This window comes from Canis lupus, chromosome 23, assembly GCF_048164855.1.
Source record: "Canis lupus baileyi chromosome 23, mCanLup2.hap1, whole genome shotgun sequence".
NCBI lineage: Eukaryota > Metazoa > Chordata > Mammalia > Carnivora > Canidae > Canis > Canis lupus.
The window spans coordinates 4,406,126-4,424,095 of record NC_132860.1 but is presented as its reverse complement, the minus strand read 5'-3'; the positions used below and the strand labels follow the sequence as shown (position 1 = coordinate 4,424,095).

Below are 17,970 nucleotides of genomic sequence, written 5' to 3'. Positions count from 1 at the left end.
TTAATAATAGGAAAACCCCAAAACGATGAAGCAGAGGATCTTACTTGTCTAATTCTGGGAATTAGCGAAGCAGGAGATGTAAGAGTCATGCCAAAAGTGATTGCACATGTATTTATGATGACACAAAATTAAAATGAATTTAAATTAACTAATTAATTATTGTTTCCTCCGAATCACTGCAGGGCCTACCACACAATTCCCCCTGCCTCAGTCCTCTCCTCCATGGACTACTTAAGCAGCATGAATAGTGTCTCCCATACTGTAGCTTGAATAGTTGTCTGTCCAAAATGCAGATGGGTTCATTTCCTCCTCTCTCAAATCCCTCATAGCTTCCTGAACCTTATAGGATGAAGCCAGGCCTCTTTCCCATGGCATTGAAAGTTCTCCATGAACCATCCCCTTAGCTAACTTCCCAGACTTACCAGCAATGACTATTAGGCCACAAAAGTTTTATATCATATTTGTTTCTCCATTTCTTCTCTTGGCGTCCTCAATCTATATCTGCGTATGAGAATTGATTGGGTTTGAAAGACAGATTCCAGACCAGCTACAGAGCAAATTACAGTCTAATATTCATAAAATCCTAAAAGCAAGACAGAGAGAAAGTCTCCACAAATGCTTCTAGAAAGCAGGCTTTTTAGGCTGTAAATCAACTCTGCTTATTATACAGAGTTTGGGGAGGGATATTTATTACACAGGGGAGTTTCAACAGAAGAATAAAGAAATCACCAGGCTGCAGATGATTTACCTTAACTTTGCAGAATAGAAAGAGAGAGAAAAAAGGATCAATGAATTTTAGACTCTCAACCCACCACTCACAAAAACACCTCTCCTGCTTTAATGAGCTGTGACCAGATTATCCAGAAATATGTCTCCGGTATTATTTCCTCCTGGAAAATGGAGAAGGAGCTCTCTATAAAAGTGTAAGGAGAGTCAACTATAAAGAAATCTAATCTTTTTTTTTTTCTTGATAAATGTAAGTCTGTTATAAAACATGCCATTTCATTAACATGTGCAGGTTTTTTTTTTTTAACAACTGTAAACACAGATTAAATATGTTGGTTCATATTTATTTTTGTATAGCTTTGCACAACGTGAGATTTATGTTGTATGGTAAGCCTGATTCAGACCTATACCTATGTTCTCCTGAGGTGAGTTATGGAAACATACTATTGGATGAAAACTGCACTGTAAGATTTCTCAGAAGCCGGTGGTTCTGAATACTGGCTATGCACCTAAATCAATGTGGAGTTGTCAAAATATTTGCTGCTGAGGCTAAATTGCTGGATATTCTAAACTGAAATTTTGGATCGAACCCAAGGTATCTGTAATTTCCTCAGATTTCACAAGTAGTTGCTTATCTATGTAACCACATTGCTATGAATATTCATGATTTAAGTAAATAGGGATGAAAAGATGAACATCAGAAAGTTAGCTGAAAATCATTTACAACTTTAAAAAAATGTAATAATAATAAGCTTCACCTCCTCTCTTGTGTGAGATAAGTTTTATGAAAAAAATTATGAAATTCTTTCTTAAAATAAATAAATAAATAAATAAATAAATAAATAAATAAATGGAGATTCTTTCTTTTTCCCGAAATCTCTACTAGGCCAAATTCACAATCTGTTTTACTAATGTGGGGTGGCTAGGTGGATGCCAAGTTAGGTGGATGAGTGGATGGATGAAGGATGGACGATGGATGGATTGGTAAGTGTGTAGATACGCCCTGATACAGATGCACAGATGACGCACTGGAGGTATGTAATGAGCGGAAGACGAAGGATTAATGGGCGGGATGGCAAGTAGCTGGGTTGACTACTTGCAAGTAACTGAAGTGATAAATGGAAAACCCAGTGAAGTAATGGATGGATAAATGAGTGACTTAAGGATGATTAAAGGATGAGGAACAATAAAATTTCTAGAGTCTCTTTGTAATGTTTAACCTACTGAACTGCCAGAGTAAACAAAAAAAAATGGATTTTTCTCATGTTCGGTAACAAAAATTCAATTTAAAGGAGTTTATTTGTTAATTTTCTAGCTGTGAATTCCAGATCACGATACAAAAACAAATTAAGTGCTGAGGGGACTGCAGTAGACAAAATCAATGTAACCGTTAAGGCAAGCTGGATAAACATTTCGGCCCTACCTGAGAGCTCTTATTTCTGATATGTGACCTCTCTAACTGTAAGACAAGAGCAATGCCAAATGAAGCAGTTCAGTGGAAATCAGTCTTTTCAGAGGTTTATGAGGAAGCAATAAGGCTAAGAAATGGGGATATAATTATAAATATTTTTTATGAAAGCCAAAATCACTGATCTAAACTCGATATTATCCCACAGGCAAACAGAACAGCTTATTGTGTTTCGATCTTTAAGTCTTGTATGAACACAAAGATTGTGATCATGCTTTGTAGAGACTGGAATAAGCCCCAGATAATCTTATTGTGAATTATGTGTATTTTAAGTTCTATATACAATAATGTGCTGAAAGGCCTTTGTCAAATATAGAGAAAAATTATACTCAGACCCTATAAAGCAAAGATATTTACTCCAGAGTTCATTATTAAACATTTAAAAAAAAATTAAAGTAAACAAGTAAATGAAAAAAGACTTTTCTGCTGAATCTCACATTTTATGATTTCATTTTTTTTGTTTTTTCTAATTTTTAAGTGGTTTGTCTATTTATCTTTGAAGAACCATGCTATATTGAAACATAGTTTATTAAATTATGACTTATATACCAAATACAAAAAAATGTGTAGATTTGAGAGTACAGCTTTATAGTTGACAAATATCTAAATCCATATAAGAACTAATGCAACCAGATTATAGAACATTTCCATCACCCCAGAGAAATTTTTTTCTGATTCTAAAACTGTAGAATTCTAGAATATTCCAGAATAAACTTCTTCCTGTTCTAGAATATTCATATGAATAAACTTCTTCCATTCAAATTATAAACTTCTTCCATTCAAATTATAAACTTCTTCCATTCATTCAGCATAATATTCCTGAGATCCATTCATTATGCGGTGTATTTCAGTAGGTCATTGATGTAATAACTAGTAGCTTTCCACTGCATAAGCAGGTCACAGTTTAGGTTTCCATTCACTTTCTCACATTTTTTATAATTTTATTTTATTTTATTATCATGATAAGTGTGCTCTTTAATCCCAATCCCCTACTTCACCCATCTCCCCACCCACCTCCCCTCTGTAACCCTCAGTTTATTCTCTATAGTTAAAAGTCTGTTTCTTGGTTTCTCTCTCTCTCTTTTCCTTTGCTCCTCTGTTTTGTCTCATAAATTACACATACGGGTAAAATCAAATAGTATTTGTCTTTCTCTTCTGACTTATTTCACTTTGCATAATACTATCTAGTTCCATCCATCTTTACAAATGGCAAGATTTCATTCTTTTATATGGCTGAATAATATTCCATTGTGTATATAGACCACCTTTCTTTATCCATTCATCTATCGATGGACAATTAACACAACTTTCATAGTTTGCCTACTGTAAATAATGCTGAAATACGCAGAGGGGGGGCATATAGACCTTCAAATTAGGGAGATTTTTCTGGGTAACTGTTTTTAACAGTTTAAATGATTTTAAGAAAATTTGGCATTTGCAAAATATTTTATGCTTGTCAATTGTATTATACTTCTAGGATCTAACTTGATCTAATGCCTCAATATCAGCGTTACCCATCAGATTGATAGAATGACATTGTTATTCCTTCTTCGTGGGTGAGGGGTGATGGAAACATGGAGAACTAACATCATTTTCAGGCTTATGTGCTTGGAGATAGAACCAGAATCAGAACTCAAGTCCTTGCCCTCCTCCTTGAAATCTATTTTTAGAATAACAGTGTTGGGATCCCTGGGTGGCTCAGTGGTTTAGCGCCTGCCTTTGGCCCAGGGCGCGATCCTGGAGACCCGGGATCGAATCCCACATCGGGCTTCCGGTGCATGGAGCCTGCTTCTCCCTCTGCCTGTGTCTCTGCCTCTCTCTCTTTCTCTCTCTGTGACTATCATAAATAAATAAACATTAAAAAAAAAAAACTGTGATTTCTTCATTTTCATATTTCCTTGTACACTAAGTAAATGTGCTATATTATATAACTTTTTAACTCAATTTATCTATTAAATATCCATTTTAAATTTATTAGTCTTTTAAAATATGGGTTCAAGAGTCTTAAGCCAGATTCCGTAACTTCTCCCTTTCTAGCTTATCCACTGAAGAGATCTATACTTTATCATATGTGCACACATCCTTATTTGAGTAAATAATTCTTGATTGCAACTGGTCCATGAAATTTCTTTTAATCTTAATGTTTATACTGACGTATATTTGAAAATGTAAGTATAACATATGCATCATTAGCAAATATATTTTGGAAGTTATCTGTTTTACAATTAAAAGGTGACTCTCAAAACTAGAAGGATAAATGGACAAATTCACAAACATGATAGATTTTAAGATTTTAACACAATTTTCTTGGTAACTGATGTAACAAATTGATAAAACAAATAGAATAAAAATTAGGAGAGATATAAAAAATGTCAACAATATTACAGAAAATGACTCCAATACTTGAGGAAAATTTTATATCTGGGAAACAAGATGACTAGATGTCAAATAAATTGGTAGCAATCGGATTACCAAAAACATGAGACCATATATCTTTATATTAATATTAGTACTATTATTATTGTATGTATTATTTATTGAGCACTAATTCAATTCCATTGAAGTGTTTTGATAACAACTTTTACTACAGGATCTAAAATCTTACAACTTTCTATGGCATATCACAGTGTAACAATCATATATTCATTCAACTAAATATTTATGAAGGCCCTTCTATGTTTTAAATGTTTACATCAGTGAACAAGAGACATGATTCCTTGCTTGATCTAGTGTATATTCAAGAGGGTGGATATAGGCAATGCTTAGTAACCAAATAAATTTTTAAAATCTCAAAAAACATAATTATAGTACATTAGAGAGTTAAATGCTACATTAAAAAGGGAGGGTAGGGGCACCTGGGTGGCTCAGTTGGTTGAGTCCAAGTCTTGGTGTCAATTCAGGTCATGATCTCAAGGTTGTGGGGTTGAGCCCCAGATTTAGCTCCACACACAGCAGGAATCTGCTTGAGATTCTCTCTCCCGTCTTCCTCTGCCCCTCTCACTTCTCTCTCTCACTCTCTCAAATAAATAAATAAATCTTTTTAAAAATGACAAAAGCAAAAAATAAATTAAAAAGGAAGAGAAATGGTATTTAGGCACATTAGAGAGAGAGAGAGAGAGAGAGAAGATGTGGTGTATATACACAATGGAATATTACTCACCCAGCAAAAAGAATGAAACCTTGCCATTTGTAAAGATATGGATATGGTACAATGCTAAGTGAAATATGTCAATCAGAGAAGACACATACCATATGATTTTGACTCATATGTGGAATTTAAGAAACAAAATTAAGGATCAAGGGGAAGGGAGGGAAAAATAAAATAAGACAAAATCAGCGAGGGAGGCAAACCAGAAGAGACTCTTAACTATAGGAAACTGAGGGTTGCTGGAGGGGAGGTGAGTGGGGGGATGAGGTAGCTGGGTGACGGGCATGAAGGATGAGCACTGGGTGTTGTATGCAACTGATGAATCACAAAACTCTACCTCTGAAACTAGTACACTATATGTTACTTAACTGAATTTAAATTTAAATTTAAAAAGGTGACAGTCAAAAAAAAAAAGACCATTATCTTCAATAATACTCAATTAGATAAAAGTATCTATGGAATATATTCACTACTGACTTAGTAATTGTGCCAGCTATAAAAAATTTTTTAAAATTTTTATTTATTCAAAAGAGACACACACACAGAGAAAGAGAGAGAGAGAGAGAGAGGTGCAGAGGGAGAAGCAGACTCCCTGGGGCGAGCCCAACGTGGGACTCGATTCCAGGACCCCGGGTCACACCCTGGGTGGAAGGCAGGCGCTAAACCACTGAGCCACCCAAGGATCCCCAGCATCTATACAATTTAGTTATGTATTTTATCCCTAGCTCCTTAGCAAGATTTTATATAGTATTAATTTTTAATATTAATATTTTATAGTATTAATAAACCATAGCCATTGTCTGTCAGGTTAACTTCATGATGAACCATAATAACTCCTTGAGAAGTATTCTTTCTTCTGTTATGGAGTGGATTCAAGCTCTGCCAAGTTCTCAACTAGGTGGAATGTTCCTACTTATAAAGACTAGGCTTATCTGGGAAATACACACCAAAACCATGATGAGATCCCACTTCACACTAGTGAGAATAAGGAAAATTAACAAGACAGGAAACCACACATGTTGGAGAGGAGGTGGAGAAAGGGGAACCCTCTTGCATTGTTGGTGGGAATGTGACCTGGTGTCGCCACTCTGGAAAACTGTGTGGAGGTTCCTCAAAGAGTGAGAAATAGACCTGCCCTACGACCCAGCAATTGCACTGCTGGGGATTCACCCCAAAGACACAGATTCAGTGAAACGGCAGGACACCTGCACCCCGATGTTTATAGTAGCAATGTCCACAATAGCCAAACTGTGGAAGGAGACTCGGTGCCCATCAACACATGATGGATAAAGATGTGGTCTATGTATACAGTGGGATGTTCCTCGGCTGTCAGAAAGGACGGATACCCACCATTTGCTTCAACATGGATAGAACTGGAGGGTATTATGCTGAGTGAAAGAAGTCAATCAGAGAAGGACAAACATTATATGGCTTCATTCATACGGGGAATATAAAAAATAGTGAAAGGGATTAGAGGGTAGAGGAGAGAAAATGAGTGGGAATTATCAGAGAGGGAGACAGAACATGAGTGACTCCTAATTCTGGATGACGAACAAGGGGTAGTGGAAGGGGAGGTGGGCGGGTGGATTGGGTGACTGGGTGACGGGCACTGAAGGGGGCACTGGACAGTATGAGCACTCGGTATTATGCTATATGTTGGCAAATTGAACTCCAATAAAAAATATACAAAAAATAAAAAATAAAAAAAAACAAATATAAAAACTAGGCTTTCCAAATACAAATCAAGAAAAAAATGGGACACCTGGGGGGCTCAGTGGTTGAGCATCTGCCTTCAGCTCAGGTCATGACCCTGGGGTCCTGGGATCAAGTCCCATATTGGGCTCCCCACAGGGAGCCTGCTTCTCCCTCTGCCCATGTCTCTGCCTCTCTCTCTTTGTTTCTCATGAGTAAATAAATAAAATCTTAAAAAAAAATCGGTAAAAAATAATTCTAGGTACTTTGGAAGAGAGTATAGGACATTTTTTAGGACATTTTTTTCTTAATAGAAGACATATATAGTGAAATATCAAGCACCAGTATAGGTAATCTATTTATTCATTAGTCATCTCTAGCTATTATAGTTTAGTTCTTAGAACAGAGACAGTGTTTATGGTGTTGGAGAATATTATCTAGTGAGAGTGATGAGCAATAAACAGCACAGGTGGAGAGACAAATCTGCTATAAAGAAGACTGTTATATAAATGTATGTGCCAGGATAGCATTAAGAATGCTTAAAATATTGAAATGCTTCTGTATTACTTGGTAAATAGTCACTACGTAGGTCATCCTGGCCCATTCCTCTGAATTGCCTGGACTTGCTATTATCCAGACACTAAATGGTTAATAACTCTTCCAACAGAGCATTCCTGGACTCAAGCATAGAAGCAGCATCAGTCCTGTTGGTTGGTGCCTGTTGTTATGTAATTTACTATATATATCACAATAATACACCCAGTTAAAGTACTTGCAAGAAAAATATGACATGCTAGATCTTGCCACTTGCAATGACATAGCTGTAGCTGAAGACTATTGTGCTAAGGGAAAGAAATCAGTCACAGAAAGACAAATACCATATGATTTCATTCATATGTGGAAGTGTAAAAAACAAACCAAACATGCAAAGGGATAAAAAAAAAAAAAAAACAAACAAACATGGGAGAGCAAGGCAAACCAAGAAACAGACTCTTAACTACAGGAAATAAACTGATGGTTATTGGAGGGGAGGTGGGTGGGGGAGTGGGTAAACTATTGATGGGGATTAAGGAGTGTGCTTGCTGCTACGATCACTGGGTGATGTAGGGAAGTGCTGAATCACTCTATTGCACACCTGGGACTACTATGACACCATAAGTTAACTAACTGGAATTTAAATAAAAACTTATATATATATATATATATATATATATATATATATATATATATATATTGTGATATGCTTGGTCCTGAAAGTTAGTGGAGAAGACAATCACTGCTTTGAAGCAGACTGAATAGCTAAGAAGAGAACCACTGAAATGATCTAATTATTTCTTACGATAAATTCTAATAGTAAAGGTGAAGTTCCAGACATGTGAAATATAATGCCTAAATACATTTTGGCACACCACTATGGGCGAGACATAGGGTTGTGTGAATAAGAAACTATTTTTAGCAGACTGTTTAATATAAGCCTCACGAAGTCCGAGATACTATCTTAATTTGTATGTGGTGTCTCTTTAGCTAAATGAAGAATGGAACCAAAGGTGTGAAGAGAGAAAGAAAATAAGGATGGGACAATAGGGCCGAGAAAACACTTCTCAAATGGCACGCAGATTAGGGGCACCTCCATGGCTCAGTCCCTTAAGCATCCAACTCTTGATTTTGACCGAGGTCATGATCTCAGGGTTGTAAGATCGACCCTGTGTTGAGCTCCCCCTGAGCATGGAGCCTGCTTGGGATTCTCTCTCCCTCTCCTTCTGTCCCTCCACCCTCTGCCACTTAGGCTCTCTTCTCTTTTTCACTAAATAAATATATACTACAAATGCCTTTAATTTAATAGGTTGTTATTAAAGATCTATGAAAAATTGAATGAAGTAGGAGAATACATATAATGAAATTATATTGACACCTTGTTGCTGCTTTTCTTCATGGGCTTAGATATTCCAGGAAAGCTTCCACATCTTATAATCATGTAAAAAACATAACAGGACTATCATAAATGACAGGACATCACACGTGGTGTGTGTGTACACATACTGTTTTAAAAAGATAATAGATTCCAAGTAAGAAGGAATAATATGAGATAGCATTTACCAGATCTTTTACACAATAATTTCTTGAAAATACCTAAAAGTCGACTGAGGATCGATCAAAATTCCATTAATAAATAGAATTGCATATCATTGTCCTATGGGCAGTTGCTAAATATATATTAAAATTTACAATGTTAATAAATAGCCCATATATAAGAAATAATAACTTTGGCTTTAAAAATAACAGTAACTTTAGAAACAAAGTTATTACTTATTAACAACTTCAATAAATAATAACTTTAGAAAGTTGAAATAAATAACCATTGGTTACGTAAATTTAAATGAGAATATTTTCTCTATTTCTCCACATGAGCTAGAAGTGTTTGCTACTTTGTCATGAATCCAAACACTCATTGGCTCTTTTAGTTAGAAAAGACACTTAACGTGAGTTTGTTCCAAAGTACTTGCTTTAGAGATCAATTAACTGAAGTCACTAACTGAGTGGTTTAGATCCTGTAACAACTTAGTTCTGACCCTGAGAAAACTAACTGCTACTGGAATGACTTTTTTGAGAAATTCAATGTTCATCTAAAACATTACACTTATTCCTGTTTCTTTTCCTGATGCTTGCTCATTTGAGAATCTTGGGAAAGCCACAAATCCTCTCCAGAGAAAAATGTACCCATTTTTATATATGCATAATATAATTATTCACCTTAAGTCTATCCATAGACTTTAACACTCAATTAAGGGAGAAAGGACGTAGGAGGCATCATCAAGTTCTCAACCACTCACAAAAGTATTTTGAATTTACCATCTGTAAAATAGATACTACAGAAAATTGAAAAACTCTGATGGAAACATGAGCTTGACTTAAGTAATCATAGGTCAGTATTATAGATATGAAGCAATCTCATCCAAAACCCGTCATCAAAGATAGAAATGGAACAGATCCCTCCATTCTCCCATTATACGCACCAAAAATACATACATACGTACCTAAAAAGACAATAGAAAGAAATAGAAATAGAAAGAAAACTATGTTCTCTTGAAAGAAGAGAGGAAACTGATAAAAGATATTGTAAGAAATACTCATTATTTTAGATTTTTACGTCTGAAAGTATCACATACACCCCACTTAATAAAAATTTCCCATTTCAGAAATTTGTATTACACACAATTCTTACTTTTGAGAAAATTCAATTTGTCTGCTCTTCTTCCCAAAGGAGACTTATATAACTTTAATCTATTAAAATGAAATTCATTTTTAGTAGCACATTAACCAGATGTTATGCCAAGCCATTTCCGTGTAATTTAGAAACTAAATCAGCTCCTTACACATATGATAGTGATTCAAGGCCAGTTCTCTCAATGTTAATCACAAGATGTTACCATTGACAGGACCAGATGTTGCCACAAAAACCTGAGGTCAAGGTTAACCTTAATTTTAATGTTTTGGGTGTGTGTGTGTGGGTGGGTGTCTGTGTGTGTTCAGGGAGTGTTGACTTTCAACCTCCTTAGAAAGATGGTAAAGTGACAAGCAGACATGATCTGTGTATGTGAGCTGTAAATATCAAGTATTACCCTCAGTGTACAGATCAGTGCCCCTGAACAGAATGCGTGTGCTTTACACATATTTGCAAAGCAGCCGAGTTGGTGTATTAACTGTATTCAATCCTAGAGCAGTTCTTGCAACCACTATCAAGTGTTTCCATTTCATTAATTCATTAGTCTCATGAGATAAATAATCTTAAACACATTAAGATAGTTTTGGTCTTTTTTATCAGATTTCTTGAGCACACACCCCGAAACATGCTTATATGTTATCAATTATACCTTAAACACCTGTATTCCTGTAGTTCAGCAGCACCGATTCCGGAGCCGGACTGCTTAGATTTGAATTATGCCTCTGTCATTTTCTAGATGTGTGGCCTTAGGTAAATTATTTTCTCGGTGGGTCCTACTGCTAACTCCATCCTAAGAGATGGACTAATAATGGTACCAATTTTATTCAGTAACGACATATGTACAGACACATCCTTGTTGTGAGGACTGAATTGTTGAATACACGTAAAGTACTAATAATGATGGTGGGATATATTAAACACTCAATAAGTGAGGGATATTACCAATATATTACTATTGTTAATATGCTATGTTACATATTTATTGTAAATCAAGTTTCCAATTAGAAAAGAGTAAAGGATTAGACACACACACACATATACCAGGCACATATTTATATAAATGGTTAAATTATTTATATATTATTTATTTTTATAAATATACTAATCCTTTATATACAAATTATCAAATATTTTATTTATCTGTTTTTATAAATATACAAATCCTCTATATACCAATTATCAAAATATTTGATATATATTTTATATATTGACCATATGTGTTTGATATATATATACACAGAGAGAGAGAGGAGGAGGAGGAGAAGGAGGATGAAGAGGAAGAGGAGGAGGAGAAGGTGCACTAGATTCTTTCCACAAACCATCGTATGCACCTGTAGGGTGACTATATACAACTCAGTGTGGGGGTCACTACTCATAGTTCTAATCATTATGTCGAAACACATTTGTGCATTATTACTGTTTCCGAAGTGACGGGCAAGTTACATATTTTTAATAATAGTTAAAATAATAACCTCTTGTGTATAGAGGTTTCTCCAAGAATTTTCTGACCCTGGTTCACTTTTTGCCAATCGCAAACGTGTTACGCGTCCTGTCCTCATTGCTTTGCTCTCAAGGCCTCTTTATCATGCTCCTATGACCAAAGTTCCTCATAAATGTCTTACCAAAGATCCCTAATTTTTGGAGAAATTCCATGCTTCTTCATTATGACTCTGGAGAGGTCATGTGTTTTTAATGAACCAAGTGTTTGCTGGATCTGTTTTCAGCGACATGTTTGAAGAATCTGATCTTCTGGATCTCTCCTGCTGTAGTACAGTCCCCAGCTGTCTCTCTAGAAGGAGGCATCTACATGGGCATGAATATCCTCCCACTTAGCTTTTGTTGCTTCAGACTTTCCCACCAGGCTTTATCACTGGACAAATTGTCTGAGGATTAGGCAACACTCGGGGATCTCCATGATGGCCCTCATACCCCCTTAGTTTAGCCCAGGACTACTCAAGACTTAATTTTTAGACAACATTTTAAATAGTTTATTACACAAAATACTGCGTGTCAGACACTGCTAGCTGTGAAGAATACAACACTGAGGAAACTGCTCGCCTCACAGATTGGAGAGGATGGAACTGACTTTCTGTCATTTGCACTTTAGCTCATTCTTTAGTGTGGGTGAGAACAAGGATGTGGAACGTAGACCATAGGAAAAAAAAAGAAAGTTTTGGTTTTTCATCCCACTTTGTGTGTGTTAGGAGGAAAACTATTAAAATATTTTATCTTTATCCTTGTTTTAAGAAGAGCCATGAATTTGGACCATATTATCTTGGTTTCTGAAATAATTCATTTTCTTGAGTTGAGCTATGACCTTGGTTTGTGAGAGTTTTATTTTCGAGCTTATTGCTTGCAATAGCTTTGCTCCTTCTATGTCTCTGGTATCTTTTCTAGTCCTTGATAACAAGGATTGTAAAACAGGCTATGTTTTACTTTAATTTGGCTTCAAGGAAGGTCAGAATTAAATTTACACCTCAGCTATGCAAGTACCTTGAATATTATGACCTTATTATTGGTGCAGTTTTCTCCTGCCTTCCACATGCATTCTTACAGCCACACCCCAAGTCACACCTTATTATTTCTTTTTTCTGGCTCCGTTGTGTTTCTATTTCACATTTACTTGTGTTTGAAGTTGGGTTGTATGATATTATGAACATTAGAAAAATTCATACTGAAATTATGCATTTTTAAGTTAATGTCATTTAAAATAAAACAGCTCTAATAAAGGCTCTTGGTCCTCATGAGTCTTTTGTTGGTTTAACACTCTGAAATCATGTGCTTTTATTGTGTTTTTAGCACTTTAATGCAACAATAATGCAACCAGATGATTCTTTTAGGAATAGGATCAAATCTATCACAACATAGGACATTAATCAAAATTTCAGTAATCACCTAGACTTACTCTTTCTGTAATATTTCAGCTCCCAAGATCCCTTAGCATCTTTATATCAGATTCACTGTGGCCCTCAGCAATTTAAATAATGGAAATCCTATGAGCTTATGGCATATTTGCTACTCCTGCTAAAATCTACTATCCCTGTCAGATCTCAAGCTTTCAGGGTTGCTTATTTTGCCTCTTTTTATGATACGTAAATAGCAAGTAAAAGGGAACTAGAAACCAAATTCATTTTTACTTATCAAATATACACACTTACTGCATATCACTAATATCCTAAGTGTTTTAGGAACCCTACTAATTTAATTTTCACGACAATCATATGAGGAAGTTTCTGACATTATCCTCATTTTACAGAAGTGAGATTCGAGGCCTAGAGAGTTTAGTAAATTGTCCAAGTTGCATAACCAGAAAGTGATAGGGGTCAGTATTTAAACACTGGTCTCTTATTCCAAACTTTATCTCCTACCATTTTTAACATCTTATAATAGCAAGTGACACTTGACATAACTAATGGACCAATATCAATACATTATAATTAAAGTCCACACTTGATTTGTTTTTCTTATTTTTCACCTAATATCCTTTTTCAGGGTCCTAAGACACCTCATTACATTAAGTCATTATACCTCCTTAAGCTTGTTTTGTCTGTTTCTTTTTTTTTTTTTTAAGATTTTATTTATTTAATAGAGAGAAAGAGAGCACAAGCAGAGGGAGTGGCGGGCAGACTGAGAGGGAGAAGCAGCCTCCCTGCTCCGACATGGGGCTCCATCCCAGGACCCTGAGATAGTGACCTGAGGGAGCCAAAGGCAGATGCTTAACTGAAACCGACTGAGCCACCCGGGCACCCCTGTGTGTGAATTTCTCACATTATCTTTGTTTTCAGAACATGGACAACTTTGAGGAGTTATTGGCTAGGTATTTTCCAGAATGTCCATTAAGGGGATTTGTCTGATGCGTTTCTCATGATTAGATGAGGGCCACAAGTTTCAGGGAGGAAAACCACGAAGATAAAATGTCATTTTCATCTCCTATGATCAAAGATACATGCTGTCAACATGATTTAACCACTACTGATGTTGGACTTAATCACATTGCTGAGGTAGTGTTTGAGATTTCTATAGTGAGATCCCTATAAAATGACTCTGTTCCCATTTCTGTCTATACTTTGGGGAAAGAAGTTGCTCTCTGCAGGAGGACACTTAAGGGGTAAAGAGTTGGACTCTAACTCCTTGAAGGCAGAGTATCTATATAAATTATCTGGAATTCTCCTGGACCGGAGTTGCATTTATCACTCTCCCCTCTCATTAACTTAGGTCTTCAATCATTTATTTCTCTCACTATGGACTTATGGATATTTATTTTAAACTCTGAGTTATAATGCAAAATTATTTTTATTTCTTTTCATTGTGCAAATCGTGTGAGCTTTGGCAGTTGGGGACTCTTTCCCATTTCAGTTGGTTCCTGAACACTTCTAACACACCTCCATGACTGCGATAGGTTTGTTTTTGTTAAGCACTTCTTACTTTCTAGCACTGTAAGATCGTCTAGTATGTTTCCAACCCTAGTCCTAGAACCAGTCTTTCTCCAAGAAGCCTTTGTACCCTTAGCGGGGGATGGCTTTAGAAACCAATATTTAGCCACCAGACATAATCATTGCTCCTAGGGTGCTATTGTTTTACTCTCACTCAGCTAACGAAGGAAATATTTTCATTGGTACTGACCATATGTATCCCAGATTCATAAATATTTCTATAGGTAGCTACCTGTATATTAAGTAAAATATGAATCCATTCTGATTACTCCAATTCTGGGTCATTCTAAACTCCTTTTTCTCACTCATCTCTAAATTCTCACTCCAACAATAAGAAACCAAGTTCCTATCATCTTCCATTTATTTATTTAATCGTTCAATTTCAGGGTCATAATTCTCAAATCTTGTCCCCGAGGGAAACACGTCTGCCACCTAGACAACAGTGCCTCTGTAGAGTTCCTTTTGCATTCAGTCTTTTTTTTTTAATCATTGAATTTTTTTATTTTATTTTTTTAGTATTTTATTTAAATTCAACTTGCCAACATATAGTATAACAGCCAGTGCTCATCCCATCAAGTGCCCTCCTCAGTGCCCGTCACCCAGTTATCAACCCCCCCCACCTCCCCTTCTGCAACCCTTTGTTTGTTTCCCAGAGTCAGGAGTTTCTCATGTTTGTCTTCTTCTCATATTTTCCCCACTCAGTTTCTCTCCCTTCCCTTATAGCCCCTTTCACTATTCCTTATATTCCACCTATGAGTGAAATGATATGATGATTGTCCTTCTCCATAGTCCATATGATGGACTTACTTCACTCAGCATTCGGTCTTACTGACACTTTATTCATTTCCAAAATGACCTACCTCAGCTCATTGTCATCTCAACCCCTTTGGTGCCATTGTTTCATATATTTGTAATGTAGCTAGGCTGCTATTTTTCATATCCTGCATTCTAGGCCATGATTTCCCAATGTCTTAAGTGATTTGTTTTTATTTTATTTTTTTAAAGATTTTATTTATTTATTTATTTATTTATTTATTTATTTATTTATGAGAGAGAGAGAGAGAGAGAGAGAGAGAGGCAGAGCCACAGGCAGAGGGAGAAGCAGGCTCCAAGCAGGGAGCCCAACATGGGACCTGATCTTGGGACTCCAGGATCATGCCCTGGACCGAAGGCGGTGCTAAACCACTGAGCCACCTGGGCTTCCCAGAGATTTGTTTTTAATTTGTAAGTTTTACTCTTTGTGCTTAAAGTCTATGTGTTCTTACAAAGAGAGAGGGTCAGTTGTTCCCCCATTGCAGTATCATACAGAATCATTGTTCACCTCCTTAAAAATTGCCCTGTACTTCATCTATTCAGCTCTGTCCCTCTTCCTCTGAACCATTAGGCTCAGGAGGAGACACTGATCTCTGTACCAACACTCTTGTTTTGTCTTTTATAAAACTTAATATAATAGGAATCATATACTATGTCACCTTTTCAGACTAGCTTCTTTCACATGGCAATACACTTTAAAGATTTATTCATATATTTTTATTGTTTCTGGCTATGAATATAAATAACAATGTATTAGTTTTTCCCCCATGGATCATGTTTTGCTAAAAAAAAATAAAAAATAAAAAAATCATCAAACCCAAGTCCACAGAGAGTTTCTCCTATTTTTTCTTCCAGAAGTTTTATGGGTTCTTATTTTTTAAAACTTAGATCTATTATCTATTATGAGTGATGTTTCGGGAAGGTATAAAGTCTGTTTCTAGGTTGAATTTTCTGTCTGTGAATGTTCAATTTTTCCAGCATCATTTGTTGAAAAGATCATTCATTCTCTTGGATTGTGTTGTTCCTTTTGCAAAGATCAGTTGACTGTATTTATGTGGACCTATTTTTGGGTTCTCTATTCTGCTGCATTGATCTATATGTCTATACTTTCACCAGTACCTATCCTGCCTTGTTTACGGTGGATTTATAGTACAATTTGAAATTGGGGAGGAGGTATCTTCCAATTTTTTTTCTCCAGGCACATCTTTTTATGATGATGGAGAAGTGATATAGAAAATCCAAGCATAAGCTCCTTATAAGTGTCTGCTTATATTATATATGCTGACATCTCACTTGCCAATGTAAATTAAGTGGCCAGTTTCAGGAACAGTAGGATGGGGAATATATTCCATATCTTGATGGGGATAGAGAAAAACCTTTAATTATATGCAAAGGGGTGGCTTTAGAGAGGGATGAAAAATTGCTTCCATCAATTAAATCTCCTACATTCTAGCTTCTTTTGCAGCTATTTTCTTCATAGCATCTACTGCTGTCTACAATTACCTTTTTATATTTATATATGACTTTTAATATTTCCATTTGTAATATGAATTCCAAGAAGGGGGAATTTTCTTTTTAATCATCATACTTCTAGTGCATGGAAAAGCAGTTATTCTGTATTAAGAATGAAGTGAACATTTGGTGAACAAGAGGATTAGTAAACTGATTCTAATAACATATAACAGCATCCATGAGACATATTTTTAACATTGACACCAGGTATTGAAACCATAGCTAAAGGCTGCTTCTGTTCCTCAACTTTGACAGTGAAAGAATTTAAAGACAGTTTAGATATTGATAAGGACAGAAAGATAAAAGAATCATAAATTAAGAAGACAAATTAAATGGCTTCTCTTCTCCCTGGTTTCTCATGGACTTTTCTGTAGCCTGTCACGCTGCACATACAACTGCCCCACAGAAAATCTTCTGTTGCCTAATCATCTGGGACGTCTCGCTGTCTTGATGATTCACTTATGTGTCTGCCTACCTACCCATTTGGCTCTGCATCCTAGTATTTATTCCACAACTTGCGAAGTTCACAGTATGCTCTGTTCTCATCTTCCCTGTATTTTCCTCTTCAGTGACCACACTCAGACCCAAGGCTGCAGCTCTGCTTTTCCTAGCACATTGATTCATTTTCTATCTAACAGCTCATCTTTTATTCTTGAAAACCAGGCACTCATTTCTAAGTGAAAGCTGGTTACCTGCACCTGAATATCACATGTGCTCCCTAAGTTTCCAGCCCAAGCTTATTGACACAAATCCACAATTCTTTAGGATGGTCAGTATCTTCCCAGCCCCCCTCCCTCACACATGTCCTACAACGAATCAGTGAGACAGTCTAGGGCAGGCAAGAGGGACTTAGTTCCTGTGAAGCAAGGGGTAAAAATTCTCCTACTCGTAGAGACAAACATCTCCTTCTGGGAAAGAGAACAAATGAGAGGTAACAGCAGACAGGCAGGAATGG

At 36.1% G+C, this 17,970-nt stretch overlaps 1 long non-coding RNA gene across 8 annotated transcripts in view; it reads left to right on the top strand.

Annotated features, from left to right (window-relative positions):
- LOC140614649 (uncharacterized) overlaps positions 1 to 17,970 on the top strand; it is a 67,403-nt gene that overhangs the window by 4,879 nt on the left and 44,554 nt on the right. Inside the window, exon 4 of one of the 8 annotated variants that reach the window (XR_012015446.1) lies at positions 1,152 to 1,482. The exons of 5 other annotated variants lie outside the window; for them this stretch is intronic. This is a non-coding gene — a long non-coding RNA (uncharacterized lncRNA). Of the gene's footprint in view, positions 1 to 10; positions 1,041 to 1,083; positions 1,483 to 17,970 lie in introns of those variants that run through there. 2 more of the 8 variants (XR_012015445.1, XR_012015439.1) reach the window with 2 other exon arrangements.